Below are 21187 nucleotides of genomic sequence, written 5' to 3'. Positions count from 1 at the left end.
TGATACTGAAAGAGATTTATCCTATGAAGGGAGTAAAACCAAGACAGATACACGGGGCAGGGGGAAAGACGGAGACTGTTTATCCGCAAGTGTTAAAATTTAAATGATTTCCATGTATTTTGCTCTTACCTTTCCCTCTTTCCGTCTTTTCTCATTTTGTTTAGCTTTCCGTAGTTTTTCGGTCTTCCCATGATGCGTATTATTCCTTTCGTTTTCTTTGCATTAATTCTTATCACTATAAACTTAACGTGAATGGAATTTCTGTAAACTTAACTCGTTGTTATTTCTCTAAGTGATGCTCTCAGATAGTAATGTCTTTTCTTCCAAGTGGAGGAATATCCTGGCATGTTATGTTTTCGTACATGTATTTGCTGTCATGTTGCTTGTCCTACTATCATACATTCTGCTACTATCAAACTATTTTGCTACTGGAAAAAGCTATCATTTCTGATAAATCCAACTTCCAGTTTCTAATGTTCGTGGCTGTACAAGTTTTCCTGAATACCGGCCATCTTTCTTGTTCGTGGATTCCCAATTTTTGCATTTGCAAGTGTTTATTAAAACTACAGTTGCTGAGAAAGTAGGAACTAGAAGAACACCAAACAAAAACGAATGTTTAGAAGAGAAACTGAGATACACGAAGAACATATACTCTTGCTTCTAAGTAAATATGCAGGGTTGCAAACCAACACATGAAATCACTAGAAAAGGTACAGAAAATAACACTTTCAAAGGGCTGTAATTTGGAATGGCAGAGAGTGGAGGTTGATAAGTTTTGTGCTGAAGAATATTGCATGTAAAGAGTCTGAAGAAATATCCACACCTAAGATACTACTGGGAGTATAGATTTATAGAGGTCCGAAAGATGAAATTTGTGATCTTGACGCCATGTTTGGGGCGTAATATCTCAGGAGGGAAAGCGCTAGAAACTACTGGTTAGGCCACAGAGTAATTCTGTATGTGAGTAAACTATTACAAAAAGATTCTGACTGATATTACATGGAGAATGAAGTAAGGACATGGTAAAAAAAACGCAAAGAAAGCAGCAGGTGCATGACAATGGTGATAGCCCGGGAAAAATAACTATTTTGAATGTTTCATGGTAAACCTCAAAAGCTACGCATAGCTCAGCAGTTAGGTCCGCTTTTGCTTGTGTTGAGTTTTGCAAAAGCTTGCGAGTGGCCTTTGTTCCGTGTATGTAGCTCTATAATCATTGCTACGTCTGTATCGTAAGCGGGTTAGCACCCTCTTGCACCCACGAGACTCGCCGTCGAACTGGACCGTGGTAGAAAAGCACTTAATGTACCAGAAAAGTATCATTGAGATCCAATCCCAGTTACGCAAGTTAATATGTTTGCAAATCAAGGTTGCGTTACACCTATCTATCATATCCTGCTGAAAACGGCGTATTTCTGGAAAAAGTCTAAAATGATTGTTGTTTCCTTTCTCGTCTGTAGTATTAGAACAATAGCTTTTAGTAGCTGTAATTACAACAATATCTCGCAATTGCCTGATTTAAACAGTTTTGCAAATTCAGTAATGTTCATCAAATCTCCAGAAAGGTCTCATGTATCGAAGCGCTGTAAAGGGTAAAATAATTTACATATTCATTACAAACCTTACAAGTAACTAGATGCGATACTTATGTCAGCATTTTTTTTCGAAATAAAGGCTTTCAAAAAAATTAAAATTTTCAAGCACTACTAACTTCGTTCCTATTCATTCAAAAGAAGTCATACTATGACCATGGTATTCAACATTGACGTACTTTCAATGTGCATTATCCTGTACATCTCTGTTACGGTGTATTTGCGTTAGAGGCTTCCAAACTTCGGATGTTTGTGATAATATAACATTCTTAGTTTCAAACACTGAATAATATAAGTGATATTTTAAGTTTTCGTTTGACACGTTAATTTGAAACATGTAATAACCTTCGTAGATCCATTTGAAAAATATAACTATATATTGGGTTGGAAACACTGTTGGGTCTTTCTGTTTAGTACATATATAGATGTCAGCCTCCTTACACTTCCCTCTTGCAAAGTTTCACTTTTCTCTCTCTTTTGGTTTGTACTTACCTTGTACCTTGTACTTAACATATACTTTTCCCCACCTCTCCTAGCATTCTGGATTTATATCCCTAACTAGTCTTCCATATACATAATCAATTGGATAGCTTTAGTACTATACTTGGTATTATGAGGGAAACCGAACGCTTGAATTACAGAAATAGTATGATGTGACTGCATTGCAAGACTTGCAATGGTGCGTGAGGTGATAAAGTATTCCAAACCCCCCCCATTTTCTCTTCGATTATATTGCTAAATTTGACGACCACTTCTGTTAGAATTCTAACGTCATTTTCACAATAAGACAGCATTTCCTTCTGCAGGTTAAACTCCTTCCAACTTTCCTCATGTTCTTGATGCGAGGCTTCCAGTTGTTGTTTTTCATCCGTGCTTCACGCCTCAGAGTCATAGAACTCAAGCGGAGGATGGGGACAAACATAATTTTGATTTTCTTCCGCATTAAACAAATATGAGAAATCTGTTTTCTTTAAATTTTGACTAAGGCCTAAAGTTTTCAGTAATTTGTATAATTTAACTACAAGCAAAAGGAAAGTATCACGGAAGATCCGAATACTTATGCTGATTGTAAAAATTTTCTGAACGTGGATAAGACCACTATGAATACGCTTCTCTTCTATTAGAGTTCTAAGGCAGAAGAGGCCATCATAGCTACTACTATTATGAGCGATCGCCATTATCTTCTGATGACAGGACGCTCTAAAAAACATGGTTAATTAATGCCATCATCGTCGTAAAAGAAAACAAACAATTTCCAACATTATCACTGCATGGTTTATAAGGCTCATCGATTCCTTTCCTTATACAGGCGTAAGAAACGTTATGACAACAGAGCAGTAGAACTTCATATTCCCTTTCACCGCGCTCATTCGACGCCTTCAACATTGTCTTCATATCACAGGTAGTGTACATAAAATTATTTTTGTGAACGGGCCTTTGTCTTCGTACAAAACATGTGTGGTTTGTATTAACATGTGCATGGCACGTCGAACAGAAATGTTCACCATATACATGATCAGACTTTCGACGCCTGTTATCAAACAGGATACCACAATCAATGCAGACCTTTACATTATAACATAGAGATTTACCCGTTTTATTACGCTTCACATCGTTCTCAAACATACACGCTCAGTAAACTCTCCATTGCATGCATTCCATTTAATTTTGTTTGCATTATAATCGCGTTCGTCTTTATCTTCGCAAAAAGAGCGAGTTTCACACTCCTGTTTACGGTATCTCTCATCATAAACTTCCAATCCATAACAATACTTTCGTGCCTTGAGAAGTTATACCGATACGAATAGGCTCGAAGTGCATAACAGTGTCACCTCTTCGATAGAGTATAAATATCTGATTTTCTGCGCGTTCTCCCGGGTAACAAACTATATATTCCCGGTTATTCTTTTCATGCTTCTCATAAATTAGGATTTGATACTCCCCTTTCGAATACGATTGGAAAGCATAAACATCTGTAAAGTCACAGCATCCCTCATTTTAAAAGTTAACACCTACCATCTCGCAGAGAACTTCTGCTTTAGGAAGCCATGTATCGCGGTCTTTTTTTATTAAGTTATACAAATCATATTTACTCTCGTAGAACTTTACTTGGCCCTACACTATGGCAACAGATATAATAAATATTCTTATTTTCAATGCGTATTGAACGCTTTTCCAAATGGTCTTGGTGCTTTGAACATTTGGCAACAACAGTCGTTGAACTATTCCTTCCCTGGCCATGCATGATGTCGGCAATGTGAAACCGAATCAGTACTTCATTCCCCAAAAAGAACACTTCATTCCAATTTAGTACACGTTCGATTGAATTTAGGACTCTTCTAGCAGATATTGCCTTTTCTTCTCCATATAACATACGCTGGCTTATTGTTGATACTGTTGCTACTGTCTACGTATAACCCAATGTACTGCGAGGGGCGTGCATTGGAGATCACATGTTCCAACGCAAAATCGATTAAACTTTCGATATAGGTCTCTGTGTTATCAATATTCCTTTCATCACCACAAGTCTAACGACAAGTTGATGGCCCGTAAAAAGAAACTTACGAAACGTTTTTCTGCTGTGCCTTAAATTTCGAAATTACTATTCTTTTGATTTAGCCCGTCATTTGTATCACAACTACTACCACTTGTACTACCATTATTAGTACTACTAAAAGTAACACTTGTAGAATTGATGTTGGTGCTAGTCCAACCATTGTTGGAACACAAGGATATGACGGGCAAGTCTGAGGAGAAAAAAGCATTTCATTACCATAGTCATGATTATCCTGTACACAGTGTTGGGGTGGATTTGTATACAGGATTCTCTCCCAGGACTCGTTGCGTGGGTATAACCGCAGCATTGTCCCCACTTTGAAACAATCTTCTCTTTTCTTTAGCTGGTATTTCATCGGAATTTAGATCGCCAATCCCATCTATTTCATCTAAAAAAGCTAACCCTTCATCGGTTAATTCCTTTATATTATGACTCAAATTGCTTTTCTTGAGAGGTTGACTATGATATATTCAGATGGGATTAAGCATGGTTGCGAAAGAAACAGCGTTCTAAAATCAAAAAGTTCGATAGTTCGGTATCTTTTATCCTATTCACCTGACCTTCCAAACAAGATAATAAATACATAGGTTTCTGCTTAGCCTGATCATAACTTTTAGTACGGGAAAATCGATACACAAGCAAGTCTAGAGCATCAGCACTGGATACACAGTGCTGTAGAATTAATATACCATTACCTTCAAAGGCACGAAGCGAGCGTATTAGTACGTCACAACTCTCCTACCCCCGATGGCCCAGCCGCTACATCTCCATCTTACATTTCCACGTACTCAAGACTCGGGTAGTTGTTTAGACCGCGTATCAATTCTTGGTGGTAGATCTCAATCATATTAATTTTCTGGGTTGGACAGAGGAAATCCATCTGAAGGAAATAAAACAAATAACTATTTTGAGTTATCAAGTACACTTTTAATATATCATTTTAATAAAACAGACAGAGACCATCCAATTCTTTTCAAGCTTCAGTTAAATAATTATATGTAGAAAGAGAAACCAAGCACTTATTTTCAAGCTATAGTTAAATAATGATACGCAAAAGGAAGCAATAAGATTAGTTTATGAAGAGAAATGAGTAAATATTCCTTTTAAAATAGCTATAAAAATAGTTTCTCTGTTCATTATAATTGGTTAAGAACAAATGAAAAACAATTAGAATATGTATGATTTCTTTTAAATATCAGTTAGTATAAGAAATAGGAAATACACACCTCTGAAGCCTTAGTTGATCTTTAACAATCTGTCGAAAGAAGAAATGACGTCTCTGTCGTAATAAGACGGCCTAACAAATTGGCTGCCATTAGATAAAAGGATTTTTCTTTACTCCTAGTACAACTACCGCTCACAAATCAGGAAAGCTTCTCCGTAATATAATAAGCTTCAATGAATATTTTAGCTCTATTTGTCTTTAAAATTTTATATCTATATTTTATTTATTTAAAAAGCAACTGGTTAGCAAGCAACGCGAGGTTCTCTATGATCTACACACGCTGACGAGAAAAGAAATGATGCCTGCGCACGCCAAATGCGCATTATATGACTTCCTCTCATGTACTGCGCACCCGCTACTAACAGTGACACCTAGCAACAGAATTCTGAATTATACATTAGTAGCGTGGAGGATGTTCTTCAGTGCACTCGTATGTATGAGTTTGTTACGTATAATTTTATATTTTATGTTAAAATGTAGATGTTGCTGTTAATTTCAGTAAATAGTATATGGGCATTACATGTTTTCATTGTATGATAAAGCCCTAGCACATATTCGCTATTTCAATCTTAATGTGAGACAAATTTCTTTTCTCCACTACTAGTTATTACTAACAGAAGCAAAACACGTCTTTCATGCGTTGAGTTTTCTGTCACCCACAAGATTGAGGCATTTTCAATACTCCTATAAAAATCCATGTATACTTTGCTGATCTTGATATGTCAAGTTGAACTATTGGGGATGTTAATATCATGTTGTACTATTGGGGATATTAACATTAAGTTGAACTATTGGGGTTATTAACATTAAGTTGTACTATGGCGGTAAATAAGTGTATGAGTCATGACTTAGTATTGCAATAAGTATTCAGTTGGGTGGACTACTAGCAACAAACAGGAGCATAAACGGCCCTCTCTCAGTACTGCAGCAAGTACTCACTTGGGGCAGCACACTACCAACAGATATGAGCATTCAGGCCCCTCTCTGAGTAATGCAATAAACGTTTACTTTGTAATTCTATTACCAGAAAGCCGAACGGAACGGTCTTCATTGAGGTAAAAAGTCTAACAACAAATAGGGGCATAGAGGTCCCTCTCAGTATTCTGATGAATATTCAGTTGGGGGGCCCTACTAGCAACAAACAGGGGCATTCATTTTCACGATTATGTAAAAGCATGCAGTTATAAAGATAACAAATCCTACACATAGTTTCAGCACTAATCTACAAACTATGAATGATACTAAATCATTTTTTCCCACCATTGGTGGCTCTAGGGGAAGTTATTATACATTTCTGAAAAGCATGACTTTTTTCGTAACTAGTCGAATATTTCCGTGTAAATAAAAATCTAACTTGTTCAAGAAAATATGATGTGTAGTTTTGCATCTAGATGTATCCTCAGGTATAGTACCACAGATCACTGTTCCCCTCTCCCCAATATTTCAAATGTCTACATATAGACACAAAAATGTGTAAAACAGTAATAATAATAATAAGCTTTCTAATCTTATATTGTATCTCGTGGTATATTTCTTCGCTGCTTAAGGTGCCAATGAGACGAGACAAACACATACTCCTCAAACACTATAGTTTCATTGCCCATAAAACAATTCATAATTCCCTTTCCACTTTACATTAATCACTGACAAAATGTAGTGTCAGTATAGATCCTCCCCTCAACTAATCTTCTCAAAATCACATATCTCTAGTGCGCTCGACACGGTGGCTCAGTGATACTCTGAATCTTGGGGGATGCTGATTGAATGGTAGTTCTCCTGTTTGGGAAACATGCTGGGTCTGTGGTAAAGCAAGGCACTGGTGCGTGGGGTGTACAGTTCGGGATCCTTGCCCAAATACGTTTCTAGTATACAAACAGAATGTGCGTGGATTTCCTCGGCGATCACCGCTCCCACTCATTACAAATATATCAAAGCATTTATTGTCATAATAAAAATGTAAAACATTAGGGTAGTTCTGAAATTTCCTCTTGAAAAACACAGATAAAACACACGCAAAAACACGTCTTACACCAAGAAAGGCAACAAACCTGCGACAGTAAAGTAAAAATATTCGATATGCAGGTGTAATGGATTTATATAGCTTATTTATTTAACGTTATAGTGTTACGTACGTTATTTAACGGTTACGTACGTTTAACGTAATAGCGTACATGAATTTTCGTTTCTATTGCAGGTTATGTAGCAATAAATGTTATTGGACAAAGAGTGAAAGGGAGGAGTATTTCGTTTCTATACAAAAATGCGGGGCACAGTCTCGCTTCTCTAATGATCAATTAATAATTTATTTTCTTGTTTCAATAATATGATACAATACGTATAAAGGTAACCAACGTGAAAAAAACATTTTATCAATTTTGTTTCTTTTCAATAGTTTTAGACGCTTTGGGAGCAACCTTATGCACCTAGATGGTCATTAAATGTAAATTCCTTCAAAATAATGTTCGTAATCCGACAGTTTCATCTCTGATTAAAAATTCCAGTAGCTAATTTTAATTGCTAATGTCTGAAATTATGACGAGCTACGCTATCCAAACAAGACTGTCTGATTTGATGATCTGAAAGGTTCAAGCAATCATACAATAACTAAAATCTTCAAATTACTAGCGAAAATTCCATTCTAAAACCTTCGTGTACAACTTGTACCCTCAAAGAGAGATACAATAACGCGCAGCTGGAGTAGCAATTTTCTTTAGCTCGGTATATATTACCTGTTTTATACTAATTTAAATTTAATGATACATACATTTGAATGAAGGAATATGGCAGCCCTTGTCAGTTTTATACTCATTTAAATTTATCGCCTTTATTTCGCCGTATATTTCAATAAACACTGAGGAAACAAAGCATCTTGTATTTTTGCCGAAACACACAGACCTCAAAATACACAAAAGAGCAATAGTCCGTGGCCAGTCAGACCCATTCAGCAAAGAATGAAGCACTCTCATATAGTGCTAATTGGCCACACAAGAAATGGATGCTGAGAGGCCAACTATTCATCAGTCAACGACACTGAATGAGAGGAGTCCAATAAATGCAATTTTCCACCCCCTTTCAGTTGTCCCCAGGGAAAATGCTGATCAGTCAGCGGGCTGGGAAGTAAAGTAGTGCATCCATCCAAAGCGTTCAATGAGGCATGTAACTCGTCACCTAGCTGGGAAAAATGACTGAAGCGACATTTACCCGTTCACAAGTGGGAAACCGTGATGAATCATGAGTGGAGATGATTCAAAGGCAGCTAAGGGACCAGTCACATCTATGATCGCTCACAAAAAGAAAGAAAACCGGAGAGTGCGCAGAGATAACCCGCGCATGCGGTACCAGGGATATGCTGGCTGCTCTCTGCGAGTGGATATGTTGCAACAGAACGGATTGCTAGTTAAGGAAAAGCGACCGTACAAGGAAGATGTGTGCATCTGTTTCTAGAAAAGGAAGTTCATTTCGCAGCGAAAGAAATGAAAAATAAATAAATAAATATTCATTCCTTCCGTTTCTGCGCACCTTATTCCTGTCCAAAAATTTTAAAATATTTTTAGAACAATTTTAACATATTTGCTATTCGACTTACTTAGGAAGTTTTCTAACTTCATAGTGTGGCTGCTCTTATGACTTTACGTAGTAAAACGAGTCAGTTAATAATTAACATCGAGTTTGTGTAACAACCAAACTAAAAAAGCTACAGAAGTAATTCATTAAAATCATTAGTAAGCATAGGAAATCCATGTATAATACAGGCGGTTGAAGTGTAATGTTTCAGAGGATCCTTGGATGGCGTAATCATATTAAATATTTTTAATTATCATACTTTTAAATTTAATCACATTTAGTACGCTCCCACATAGTGTTCGAGTAGTTACGAGAGAAATAATTTTAAAATTACAAGAGATCGCGTTTCAAGAATCATCGGAGGATTCTGGTGATCTGAAACATATTTTAATGTTATTGTATCATAGTCGTTTTTCGATTAAAGAAGCGTGAAGGATCATGTGCCAAACAGCAAGGAGGTTAGTTGACCTTCCGGGAATCCTCCTAGTAGCCGGGTAATAAATCCTTCCACCTCATAAGGCCCTATAAGGGGCTGTCCGGCCACACCTGACAAGAAACTGGTACAAAAGAAACTAATTAAGAAACAAAAGGTCAATGTTGACGAGGATCTCATCCTATCGTATTGATGTGAACCAAATTAACAGCATCCTTTAAGATTCACACAATTTATATGCAACTTCTGTAACGACAATATACCTGATAATGGGGTTGAAGATGAGTCCAATATTAGCATCAAAACTCATATCTAACGGTCCTATGGTAACACTATGTGTATGATATGGTAAGTTAGCTATAAGGAAATCTGAAAGATTTTCAATTTTTGTATCTGGGAGTCTTTTGGCAGGCTTTTTTCCAAATTTATTAATATATGTTTCCCTTTAGGGCATAATTCTGTTCGTTTTCGACCCTTGATGTGAATTAAAAGTGCTACTCGTATTATAAATTTTTGATAATTTCTTTCAAAACTTGTCACATATATTTAAATGTCTAATTTTTGTTAATTTCAGCAAATTAGACAACGGTTAAGTTTAGAGCATTATCTAAAATTTACATTAGTGACGTTTTTTGTTTACCTGCTAAGGACCAAACCATCCCAAACTGATATGACCCTAGACCAAGACATACTTTTCCAAGAACATTTTGGACGGGATGTACGATAGATTACCCTCCAGGGGCAACTTAAAATTAATGTATGGACACCTACCAAGGACGATTGGACCACCGCCGATTTTGGAAATGACAAAATGAAATCTGAGTTCATCGTTCCACGTCACGCCGGTTAGGCCAAAGGAGACGGCGCCGATTTTGCGAAGAGCGCATTACCCTCGTGGGATTAACACATGTACACTTTTGCGATGGTTTCTTCAGGACCCTTTGTAATTCTTCAAAACTTCACAAAGGTATTTCGTTGTATGAATTCGCCGTTACTACCATTAACATGGCTAAGTAGTAAACCTGCCCAAATTTCTACTTTTCAAGATTGCGGACATTTAATTAAATTGTAATCACACTGTATTGCGGGCTTCTAGCACTGCGCTGTTGCCAAACTAGGCCTTAAAAGGGTTGAAATTCCCTACATTTCGCACACTTATAATGTAAATTAAGCAACATTGAAAGATATAATTTAATTAATTTTTGATACCAAACTCTAATTAATTTCATATCAAACTCCTATCAAATTTGATTACCCCTTTAATCAAGCACCAATTAATTTACTCAATTAAAGATGATTTCCTAGAATTAATTTAATCGCGTATGATGATTTAAAACTAATTAACTTAAGGAATTAATTAACGTATGATACTTACCGTATGCATATACTTGCGTAAGGAGAATTGACCTTTAGCATTTATGGCCTTTGATTTGTGGAAACTTCATCAGAAGGATGTGATATATGATTTTCCAATATGGCGGCATTGCGTAATCGTTGAACAGAGCTTCATACTACAAGTTAGAAATTTGAATACTCCGTTTATTCGTTTTTTTTGCTAGCCGTAGCTAGCACCCACCCAAAGGGTTACGCCCTTTATTTGGTTAATATGAACTGCAGGTGTAGGTTGATTATCGTGAGGCAAAAGAGATTTTATTAACTTTATTATATCCAAATTCTTTCAATTGAAAGGACATTATGGCCGTTAACCATAATTATAAGGACAGGAAAGCATATTAACAATGGCGAGTAATTCATCAGGACAGCGTGAGAGCAGAATAGTGTGGAGAAATGAAACAATGAGGTGCACTAGACATCACAACACAACACATACAGAAATATAAAAGAGACGAATGCATGTTATATTCTGTCCACGGGCTTCTCTGGACGTAATGGAGACGAGTGGAGCCCTGTTAGTGCGGTGAAATCACTGTGCAACATAAGATGGAATTATATATGGTGGGCGGACTGCAATGAGGAAGTCTTCAAGAAGTTGAAAGTCGGTATTATATGGTGGGAGAACGTAGTGGTACAGAGTAAACAGCAGAGGAGAGAGTCGAGAATGCCGGAGAATAGTTGAAGGTTTGCGAAAAGTGGCTTCATGGTGCATAGCATTAAAGAGCAATGGATGGTGAGTCTGCAATCGCTTCGTAACGTAACGGAGTCGCAGGTCTTCTAGGTGATAGAGGAGGTGTGGAAAAGGTGTTTTCTCATATAAGTCGCCTGTAGGGCTTAGTAATTTAATTCTAAAGCAAGGCGTAGGACATGACGCTCAAGAATTTGTAGCCTGCGGTAATATGACTATGGAGCTGATAGCCATGCTGTAAAGCCATAAATCAAAACAGGGCGTAAAAAGCCTTGTAGGTATTTAGAAGTATGTTAGGTTTCAGGCCCCAGGTAGTCCCAGTTAGGCGTCGCAGTAAGTTCAGACTGTTGGTCGCTTTAAGAGCAAGACTTTTGTGATGAGCAGACCATTTCAGATTGGAGTCGAAGATAATGCCCAGATATTTGACTGTGGGAATAACAATAAGTGGTGTACCTGCAATTTCAATACTGAGATTGGATGGATTGCGATGAACGCAACTGCGTTTACCTAGTGTTAGTAAGATAATGGCTAGGGTTTTATTGGCGTTAAGTTTGAGGCGCCATGTATCACACCATTGAATGAAAGCATCAATGGCAGGTTGAAGGAGGCGATTGATGTGTTGAATAGTATTTGCCGTTGCCAGAGAAGCCTATCATCCGCATATTGAAATAGACTGACGTTTGTAGGAAGAGCAGGAAAGTCAGCAACATACAGTAGATAAAGAAGCGGGGAGAGAGCCGAGCCTTGATGAACACCAGAATGGATAAACACAGGGTGTGAGAGAGCAGTAATGGAAACATAGATCAGGCGACCGGATTGAAAATGGTAGATGAACGGAATGTAACATATAGGAAGGCTGAAAGAAAATAGTCTGAATAGAAGACATAGGTGCCAGACTTTATCGAACGCCTTTTCTAAATCGAAAAGGACAAGACAGGAAGGCTTAGATTGGTTAAACTGAGCAGTAATGTACGTGGTCAGGCGGAGAAATTGATCGTTAATGCTGAAGTTTGGACGGAATCCAGCGTGATGAATTGGAATAAGGTTGTGAGCGGTGAGATGGACGTGCAAGCGTGAGACAAGAATTCGTTCGAGTATCTTCAAGAAAACAAGGGTGAATTTTATTGGGCGGTAGGAAGACACAGAGGGAGCTGTTTTTTTGGTTTGAGGAACATTAAATTTTTTGATGTTTTCGGTAGCGATAAAGCGAGTACGGAGAATGAACGTGAAAATGAGAGACGGAAGATATAAGAGAATGTACGGCCCTTCTTTGATTTGACGGTAGGTAATAGAATCTAGCCCTGGAGCAGTGTTACGCTTACGAGCTATAATGGTAGTAATTTCTGCGACAGTGATAGGAGCTGTTAAAGGTGAAGCGTCGGGTAGAGGATGTTCGGTATGAGGTTGGAGTGATGGTGTGTTGAGATTCAGCGGAGCTGTAGGGGCAGGTCCAAGAGGCGTGAAGTCCCCTTGCAGCTGGTCAGCAAAAGCATTGGCTTTTTCCTCGTCAGTGTGTAAGGGCGTATCATTAAGGATGAGCGGATAAGAAGTACGAGAGGTTTGACCAGTGAGCTGGTGGAATCGTTTCCAGTACTTAGTTGGGTGGGCTATATCGGACAGAGTATTATAGGTTTTGATCGTTTCTGGTCTTGTAGGCAACAATATACTTATGTACTGCTCTTTGGTATTGGCAATGTTGCCGAAGCGATTCCAGATTACCTGTGTGAGTAAAATCTTGATAGAACTGGCGGGAACGGCCTATTAATGGTAAATACTGTGACGGTAGCTTAGGTCTATAGGAAGTTACCGTAGTCTGGGGTATGAATTGAGCGGATGCGTGATGTATACTGTCGGTGATGGTATGTAAGGTATCGTAAAGTTTTGCCTCTGTAGTAGGGGCTGATACAGATGTGAGTCTATTAGAAAGACATTCCTTGTACTTAGGCCAATTTGCACGGTCAAAACGAGCTACTGAACGAGGAGGAGCAGTTGGAGGTGGTTGAATAGGTCCCTGTTGTTGAAGAGTGAGTTTGATAGGGACATGATCACTCACCAGCGGATCAAGTACAGTCAATGTAAGATTGCAAAGAAGGTTGGGTGAAGTTACGACAATATCAGGAGTTGTGTTGGATGCGGGCCTTGTCGGTTTTGGGAAAATGATAAAAGAAACCTGTCGTGCGGGTCTGAAGATAATTCGAAAAGTAAGCTTTTGGTGGTCTGTGCGACTGTGGTAGTTAATATCGGCCATGATAATGTAGCTGCGAAACTTGTCTGATATATACTGAAAAAGACTGAGAGGAAGTGGTTGGCCGGGTCGTATATAGATGGTGGCTACCGTGATGAAGCAATGTTTGAAATTTTAGGTGGAGATAAGATGTTCAGGCAGCTTTAGGTCTCCGGTAGCATGTAACCGATGAGAGATAGATGATGGAAGCCCAATAGCGACACTGCCACTAGCACGGCGAGCTGGGACGGCATTGTCGTGGCGAACAAGATGATAAGATGGAATTTTACAGGATATTTTCGGTGAGAGGAATGTTTCATTAAGTAGAAAGCAATGGATGTGTTCCTCTAGGAGCAGCTGTTCAAAGAAAGGCCTGTTTTTCTGGAGAGAACGAATGTTCAGAAACAAACAGTGAATAAGATTAAGGAAATGAGACGGAGAGGGAAGTTATACTGCAGATTCATGTACAGTAGAATGGAAGTGTGCGAAGTTGTTGGAGTATGTGCCCGTAAAATTGACATGCAGGATGGTTTTTGCGGCTAGTTGCACCTGTTGAAGAATATGTTGACGAAGGAAGGGATGTATGTTCTGCAATGTAACAGTAAAAAATGCCAAAAATTTGTCAATGGTAATCGGTTGATTTGCAGAAGTAGAAGTGGTGTAGTAGAATCGACGTTATGGATGCGTATAGGAACAGTGAGCTCTGGTTTAAGTACCTCTGCAGCAGGTTTGGCCTTACATTTATAACTGCATGTACGATGCTGATCCGGGCAAGTTGAGCATTGCGGTGGATTAATAAGGTTGGTGCACGACTTAGTCGAATGTGGGCCGGCACAGTACCCACATTTGAAAGTGTTCCTGCTGTCGCTGGTACGATGCGAGTTATAGGATTGACATCGCTCACAACGCATTGGAAGTGGAGATGGTGAGCGAGATTGTTTTACTCGATGTCGTTTTAAGTATATAAACGCACCGTTACTAAGATCATCCACAGTCTCTTGGTTATTTGTTAAAACACGGACCATGTAGGTTGGTCCGGGTATGTTCTTAATGCGAATGCATTTAATGATCGAATGACCCTCCATGTTGAGTTCCTCACGGATCTCAGCATCAGTGTATTGTGGATCAACTCCTCGGATAACTACAGAGAGAGCCGGAGGCTTGCGAGGAGGTGGAGGCTGCTTCGCCAGTTGAGAAGTAAGCTTTTGAAGGTTTGCCGATTTGCCAAAGATCTAAAAAGAGTAAGTATTGCGAAGTGTGGTTGCCATGTTGGGATCTGTGGATCGGATGATAATACCATTCTTGGTGGGTATGAGCTGCTTGACATCCGATCGTGGCACGTGCTTAAGTAAACGTAAGTATATCTGTTTCAAATCATGGTATTTGGCGTCGTAGTTTGTTAGAAGAAAAGAATAAACGAAAGGTTTAGATGATGTTGTATTGGCAGTGATCTCGGTATCCATATTTCTAGAAGCTGAGGAAGACTCACTCAAAGTATGATGAGGTTTCATTGTAGGTGTCATCTGTCGTGCAGCAGCAAAAGTAGCAGCTTTTGCAGACTGACCCGTTGGACTGCTCGGTTCTGACTCTTGGCGGACTTTGCGCTTATCAAGCTTTGCCGCCGTCACAGAGGGGCCTGTGCAACAACAAAAGGTAATCCAGAATGACCGGGGCCTTGTGCAGATGCCATAGCAGGGGTCGTCTATTTAGGTAGGTCACAGGTTTGAAGACCACCCGTTTGGATAGTGGTCTAGGTGGGCCAAAGAGGCTATCAACCTGAGTAGGTCTCTCAACCGATACACACAGATATCAAGCTTCAGTGACCAGGGTAGTGGAATAGTGGAATAGGACACTATGCTCTAGTGGCGCTTCAGAGCAGAGCAAAGCTAAGCTCTGGGAAAGTATGCGATTCGTATTTCTTTTTTTAAGGTTAACCCGATCAAAGGCTTACGCCCTTTCTTCGGTAGGAGGAAATCTAGGTATAGGGTTTTACTTTTATTGGTAGTTAGGCATTGGTAGTTTGAGGAGCATTAATTTATCTTATTCTTTTGTGGTCATCATTTTTTCTTTCTTTTTTCTTCAATATGGCTTTGGAGGCATCAGTATACGTAGGGTCCATTTATTATTCACTATTGCATTAAGGAGGCCGGGCGATGGTTGTGAAATGAGAGATGAGATGAAGTGCTGATAGACGCCACAACAAACACAGGGATATGGTTAGTGTAGACAAATGAATGGTTATCTTCTGCCCTGGGGCGTCAAAGGGCTGATGATGACAGATGAAGCCCGCTGCTAACAACATTGATGAAACACTAATGCAGAGATGAATAAATGCATGGACTAAGGTGAAGTGGCCGGTATATAGCAAAATCGGCCTTGTGGGGGTCATTATCGTTTAAAGTGTTATGGTAAAGAGTAAGATAATGTTGAAGAGGTTTGGCTTGATGTTGAGGAGGGGTATCATGAATGATGTCCTGGTGAAAGGTGTCGAGGAAGTGCGAATTACCTTCGGCAATGACTTTTGTTATGTATTTTGTACGGAGTGTTTCCAAGTGTTGTAAGATGGTGGGAAAGTTGATACGGCGATAGAGATCGGCAGTTGGTGCTGGTAGTCTTATGCGATAAGCAAGGCGGAGAGCATGACGTTCGGATATTGGAAGCCTAGTATATAGTGCGTCAGGGGCAGAGATCGAGCATATATGGCCATGTGTGAGAGCAGGTCGAAGGAAAACCTTATAAGTCTTAATAACAGTGTCAGTATGTAAGCCCCAAGTGGTGCCCACTAGCCGTCGGAGAAGGTTTAATCGATTTGTAGCCTGTGATCGGATTTTCTGTAAGTGAGGTTTCCAGCTGAGTTTTGAGTCAACGATGATTCCGAGGTATGTTACTTGTGATAACGGGTGTATGAAAGTGCCATTGACGCGAATATGAAGAAGAGTAGGATTGCGATATATTCGTGATCGGCAGCGAGGTGGAAGAAAAATAGCCTGTGTCTTGAGGGGATTTATGGTTAGGCGCCACTTGTCACACGAAGAGGTGAAGGCATCAATTGCTTCTTGGAGTGTTCGATTTGTGTTGAACAGTGTTGGCTATGGTGAAAAAGCTGTATCGTCGGCATATTGATACAATGAGACATTATGTGGTAGGGGAGGCATGTCTGCTACGTATAATATATAAAGAAGGAGTGAAAGAACAGAGCCTTGAGGAACACCACAGTGAAGAAAGATCGGATTTGAAAGTGATTGGTTGATGGTAATGTAAGTCATGCGATTTGAAAGGAAATAATGTATACATCTGATGTAGGAGAAAAGAAGATGAAAAGAGAAGTTTTGCGATGAGGCCGGCACGCCAAACTTTGTCAAAAGCCTTTTCAAGATCGAACAATAATACGCAGGAAGGTGTGGAGCTATTGTAATGATTAGTTATGGTGGTCGTAAGGCGTAAGAATTGATCGAAAATACTGATGTTTGGGCGAAAGCCAGCATGATGAAGAGTAATGAGGTTTCGTTCAGAAGGATGAGTATGAAGGCGACTGACAACAATGCGTTCAAAGATTTTGCTGAGTACTGATGTTAATTGTATAGGACGGTATGATGAGAGTTCTGTAGAAGATTTATTGGGTTTGGTAAAAAGCAGAGTTTTTGAGATTTTCCATTGTGGTGGATAAAAGCCGGTGCGGAGAATGAAGTTGTATATGGCTGGAAGAAGTGTATATAAGACGGGAGGAGAGGCTTTTATGAGTTTATAAGTGATATGGTCCAAGCCAGGCGCCGTGCTACGTTTCGATTTGATGGAGGAAGAGATATCTGCAGGAGTAATGGGATCATTAAGAGGTGAATCACTGAGTTGATGGTGAATGTTGGGTTGTAGGAGGGGGAGTGCGGATTTGCAAGGCGTTCGACACGTCGGGTGATAGTTAGATGTGTTAGTTGTATGGTAGGGGTAAATATTTCTTGGAAGAAGAAGGCAAAAGCATTTGCTTTATCAGTATCGGTTTGGAGAGGATGATGTGAAATGATAGGGTATGATGTATGTCGAGCTTGACCAGTTAACTGATGGAATTTTTGCCAGAATTTGGTAGGATGTGATGTAGTTGAGAGGGAGTTGCAGGTGGAGATCCAACGTTTTCTTTTATAGGCAGTAAGGTAATTATGAAGCATGCGAGTCCAACGACGATGCTGTGCTAAGGATATAGGATTATGAGTACGTTGAAAGTCGCGGAAAGAGCGGCGAGAAGCAGCAAGGATGGAGTAATATTGTGGAGGGATCGGAGGTTTGTTTGGATGACGTATACGGAGGGGTATGTTATTGTGGGTGGCTGTGTCAAGAGATGCTGTGAGTTGGTCAACAAGGTCATAGAGTTTGTGCTCTGAGGTAGGTTCTTGAAGATGTTGTATCGAATTGGTAAGATACGCTTGAAAATTAGCCCAATTTGCATTATGATAATCAAAGTAGTGAATGGGCGGTGGTTGTGATTGAGCTCAGTGGGTGAGAATAATATGGATTAGTATCGGAGCACGATCGCTGCCGAAAGGTGGGAAAACCCTAAGATTTTGAATATTCAGAGACGCAGAGCTGATAACTGTCTGGGGTGGTGTTGCTGATGGGGCGAGATGGCGATGGGAGATGATGAAAATCGGCGGCAAGGATATTAGAGACGTAGTTGTGAAACTGTTGTTTCTCAGCCTGCGGGCGGCAATGAATATTTATGTCTGCCATGATGATGTAATGCCTAAAAGAATTGTCAATGTATTGAAAAATTCATATGGTATGGGGTGACCTGGTCGAATGTAGATAGTGCTTAGAGTGATGATTTTGGTGCGAAAATATAGTGTGACTATGGAATACCCGGGAAGGTTATGTGGCTTTGGAAAATAGTGAATGCGTACATGGATATTGTGATATGTTCCAATTTCAGTGCCTCCATTTGCTCGTTGGTATGATCTAGAGCAATCATGACGGTGTAGTTGAAACTGTGGAAAACGGACATCATGTGTAGGTTTGAGATAAGTTTCGTTCAGCGCAAAAGCCTGTATTTGTTTCTCCCTTAGGAGTTGTAAAAAAACTGCTTTGTGAGTGAGAAGAGATCGGATATTAAGGAAGAGGAAAGTGACTGCCATGAAGATTGATAGTGTTTTAGAAGTTGTTGGGCGATGGTTGTAAATTATAGAGATGGCCATTCTGGATCTGTTTCAGTAGATGTGATGCAAAAGTGGGCATGTGGATCGGTGTAAGTGGCAGAAAGTTATAGGCCAAATAATTGTTGGGCTATGTGATCGACCTGCATAGGAATGTGTGGGCGTAAGAAGGGGTGGATATTTTGAAGAATAAGAGTGGTGAAGCGGAGCAAGTCTTCAGCTGTGATGGGTTCTCGTAAGGAGTTAGCAAGTGGTGTAGCGGAATCGGTGCTGTGGATGGGAACAGACAGTTCGGGTTTATCAGTTGGTGGAGCAGGTTTTTGATGGCATTTATACTTTACGTTGGGTGTTGTTGATGGCAGGTATTGCATAAAGGGGTTTTTTTCAGGTTAGGACAGTTGTTAGTGGAATGGTCCTCATTGCAGTGTCCACAGCGAGGTGAGTTTGGACAGTTTTTAGTCAAATGTGAGGCATATGTTTGACATCTTTCGCAGCGGATTGGAAGTGATGGTGAAGTGCGAGATGTTTCTACTCTATGCCGTCTGCGATAGATATAGGCACCATTTTGAAGCAGATCGTCTACTGTTTTCTTGGATGCTGTAAGAACTCGAACGAGATAGGCGGGACCTGACTGACACTTGATGCGAATGCATTTGTGTACTTCATAACATTCGAGTCTTAACTCGTCAAGGATTTCTTCGTCGGAATATGCTGGTGCAACGCCTTTTATCACCACTGAAAACATGGGTTGGCGTCGAGGAGGAGTAGTTGCTTTCTTCTGGTTTGAGAGAGAGCTTGGATGTTAGCTTTGTCGCCAAAAATGTGAAAGCCTGTTTTGTTTCTGATTGTAGTAACGAAGTTTTGGTCTGGAGATTTGATAATTATACCGTTCCTAGTGAAGATGATTTCTGATACATTAGCTCGCGGATAGTATTTCATAAGTTGAATTAGAATCTGTTTAGGATTAGAGTATTTGTTGTCAGCATTAGTGAGAAGATAATTGAAGGTTGCTGGAGGTTGGTTTGAAGCGATGTCCATAGCTAGATCATAGAGGTCACTTTCGGAAGCCTGACTGACAGGAGATCTTGATCGAGGACGAGGTTGCGTTTTCTGATTTTGTGAATGTAGTGTTTCACCTGATCGCTTTAGTGAATTGGGAACCGTTCTGGGTTTGGCCCTCTTGTACTCCATCGAGTTCACAGGGAACACCCACGGATCGCGAAGACTGCGGAGTGGCCGAAGCCAGTACAATATGAGAAGAGAACAACAATGATCAGTCTGGTTGATGGCGAAGATATGAGATGAGTTGAGATGATATGATGAAACGGTGCACAACGATGATAGTGGGTTTCACCCTCCAGCACTGAGAAGTACTGTCAATCCCAGTGAGGACGTATGCGTGCTGGTCTCTATTGTGGGTATGCAACACAATGTCCTCGAAAGCGCGTTAACGATTCCCAGCTAGGCTAGGCTTGGTACAAAATACAGCTTGTGACGTATGGTACGTCAAGCTGGTAAGAAAGGATGTCGTTCGTTTTTCTTTCTTTTTTGCCGTTTACCCGGTTAAAGGGTTTTGCCCTTTCTTAGGGGAAGTGATTCATATACATTTTGGACTTCATAATATTATAGTTCGTTCCGTATTTTTGTCCGCTAGCAAAAGCTAGCTACTGCCCGAAGAGGGTTATGCCCTCTGTAGGGGAAAAGATTCAGAAATATTGTGGCAGTCAGAACAAACATACAGATGGTATATGGATAGTTAAGAGAAGTACTTTATTTATAATCAATTTATAGGTCATTATGGCCTTTAACCATAACCATTGTTAAGGTGCAATAGGTACAGATAGAGGAGAAGCATCAAGTTTGGATGAAAAATGAAATGAAGTGCAGATCACATCAGAACACAGAGGTTCTGTTAGTAAGACAGATGTGGGTTATCTTTTCGCCTAGGGGCGACGATAGCCATTAATGAAGACAGGGGTGCCCTGTTAGAACGGTAGGTGTTATAGTGCATATGATGACCAGATATCAGGGAGATGAGCATCTGAAGAGTATGGTGCGTAGTATCGGCTGTCAGGATGGTCAGGAGGAATGGTGTAATGGTACAGAGTAAGCAGTAATAAAAGCGGAGGAATGAGAGTCGCAGAAGGGAGAGATTTCGGGCGTGTTCTTCAAATGTTTGCTGTAGAAGTGGATGATCGGATTGCAGACGGCGTGTAATACATTTTGTGCGAAGTGTTTCCAGATGGTATAAGATATGTGGACATGTTAGGCGAACATAGGGGTCCCTGCTTGGGCTGGGCAGCTTAATACGAAAAGCTATACGCAAGGCATGTCGTTCAAGAATGCGTAGTTTCTCATAATATGATGGTGGTGC

At 39.9% G+C, this 21187-nt stretch overlaps 1 protein-coding gene across 12 annotated transcripts in view; it reads right to left on the bottom strand.

Moving 5' to 3' along the window:
• LOC145678403 (methyltransferase-like protein 25B) overlaps positions 1-21187 on the bottom strand; it is an 881238-nt gene that overhangs the window by 305166 nt on the left and 554885 nt on the right. The window contains exon 9 of one of the 12 annotated variants that reach the window (XR_014130376.1): positions 4842-5026. The exons of the other annotated variants lie outside the window; for them this stretch is intronic. The gene's annotated coding sequence lies outside the window, so the exon portion shown is untranslated. The remainder of the gene's footprint in view (positions 1-4841; positions 5027-21187) is intronic. 12 annotated transcript variants of the gene reach the window in all.

Source organism: Thermobia domestica, chromosome 2 (genome assembly GCF_964235325.1).
Source record: "Thermobia domestica chromosome 2, izTheDome1.hap1.1, whole genome shotgun sequence".
NCBI classification, from domain to species: Eukaryota; Metazoa; Arthropoda; class Insecta; order Zygentoma; family Lepismatidae; genus Thermobia; species Thermobia domestica.
Note: the sequence above shows the minus strand (reverse complement) of the source record. Positions and strands in the feature narration are given on the sequence as shown.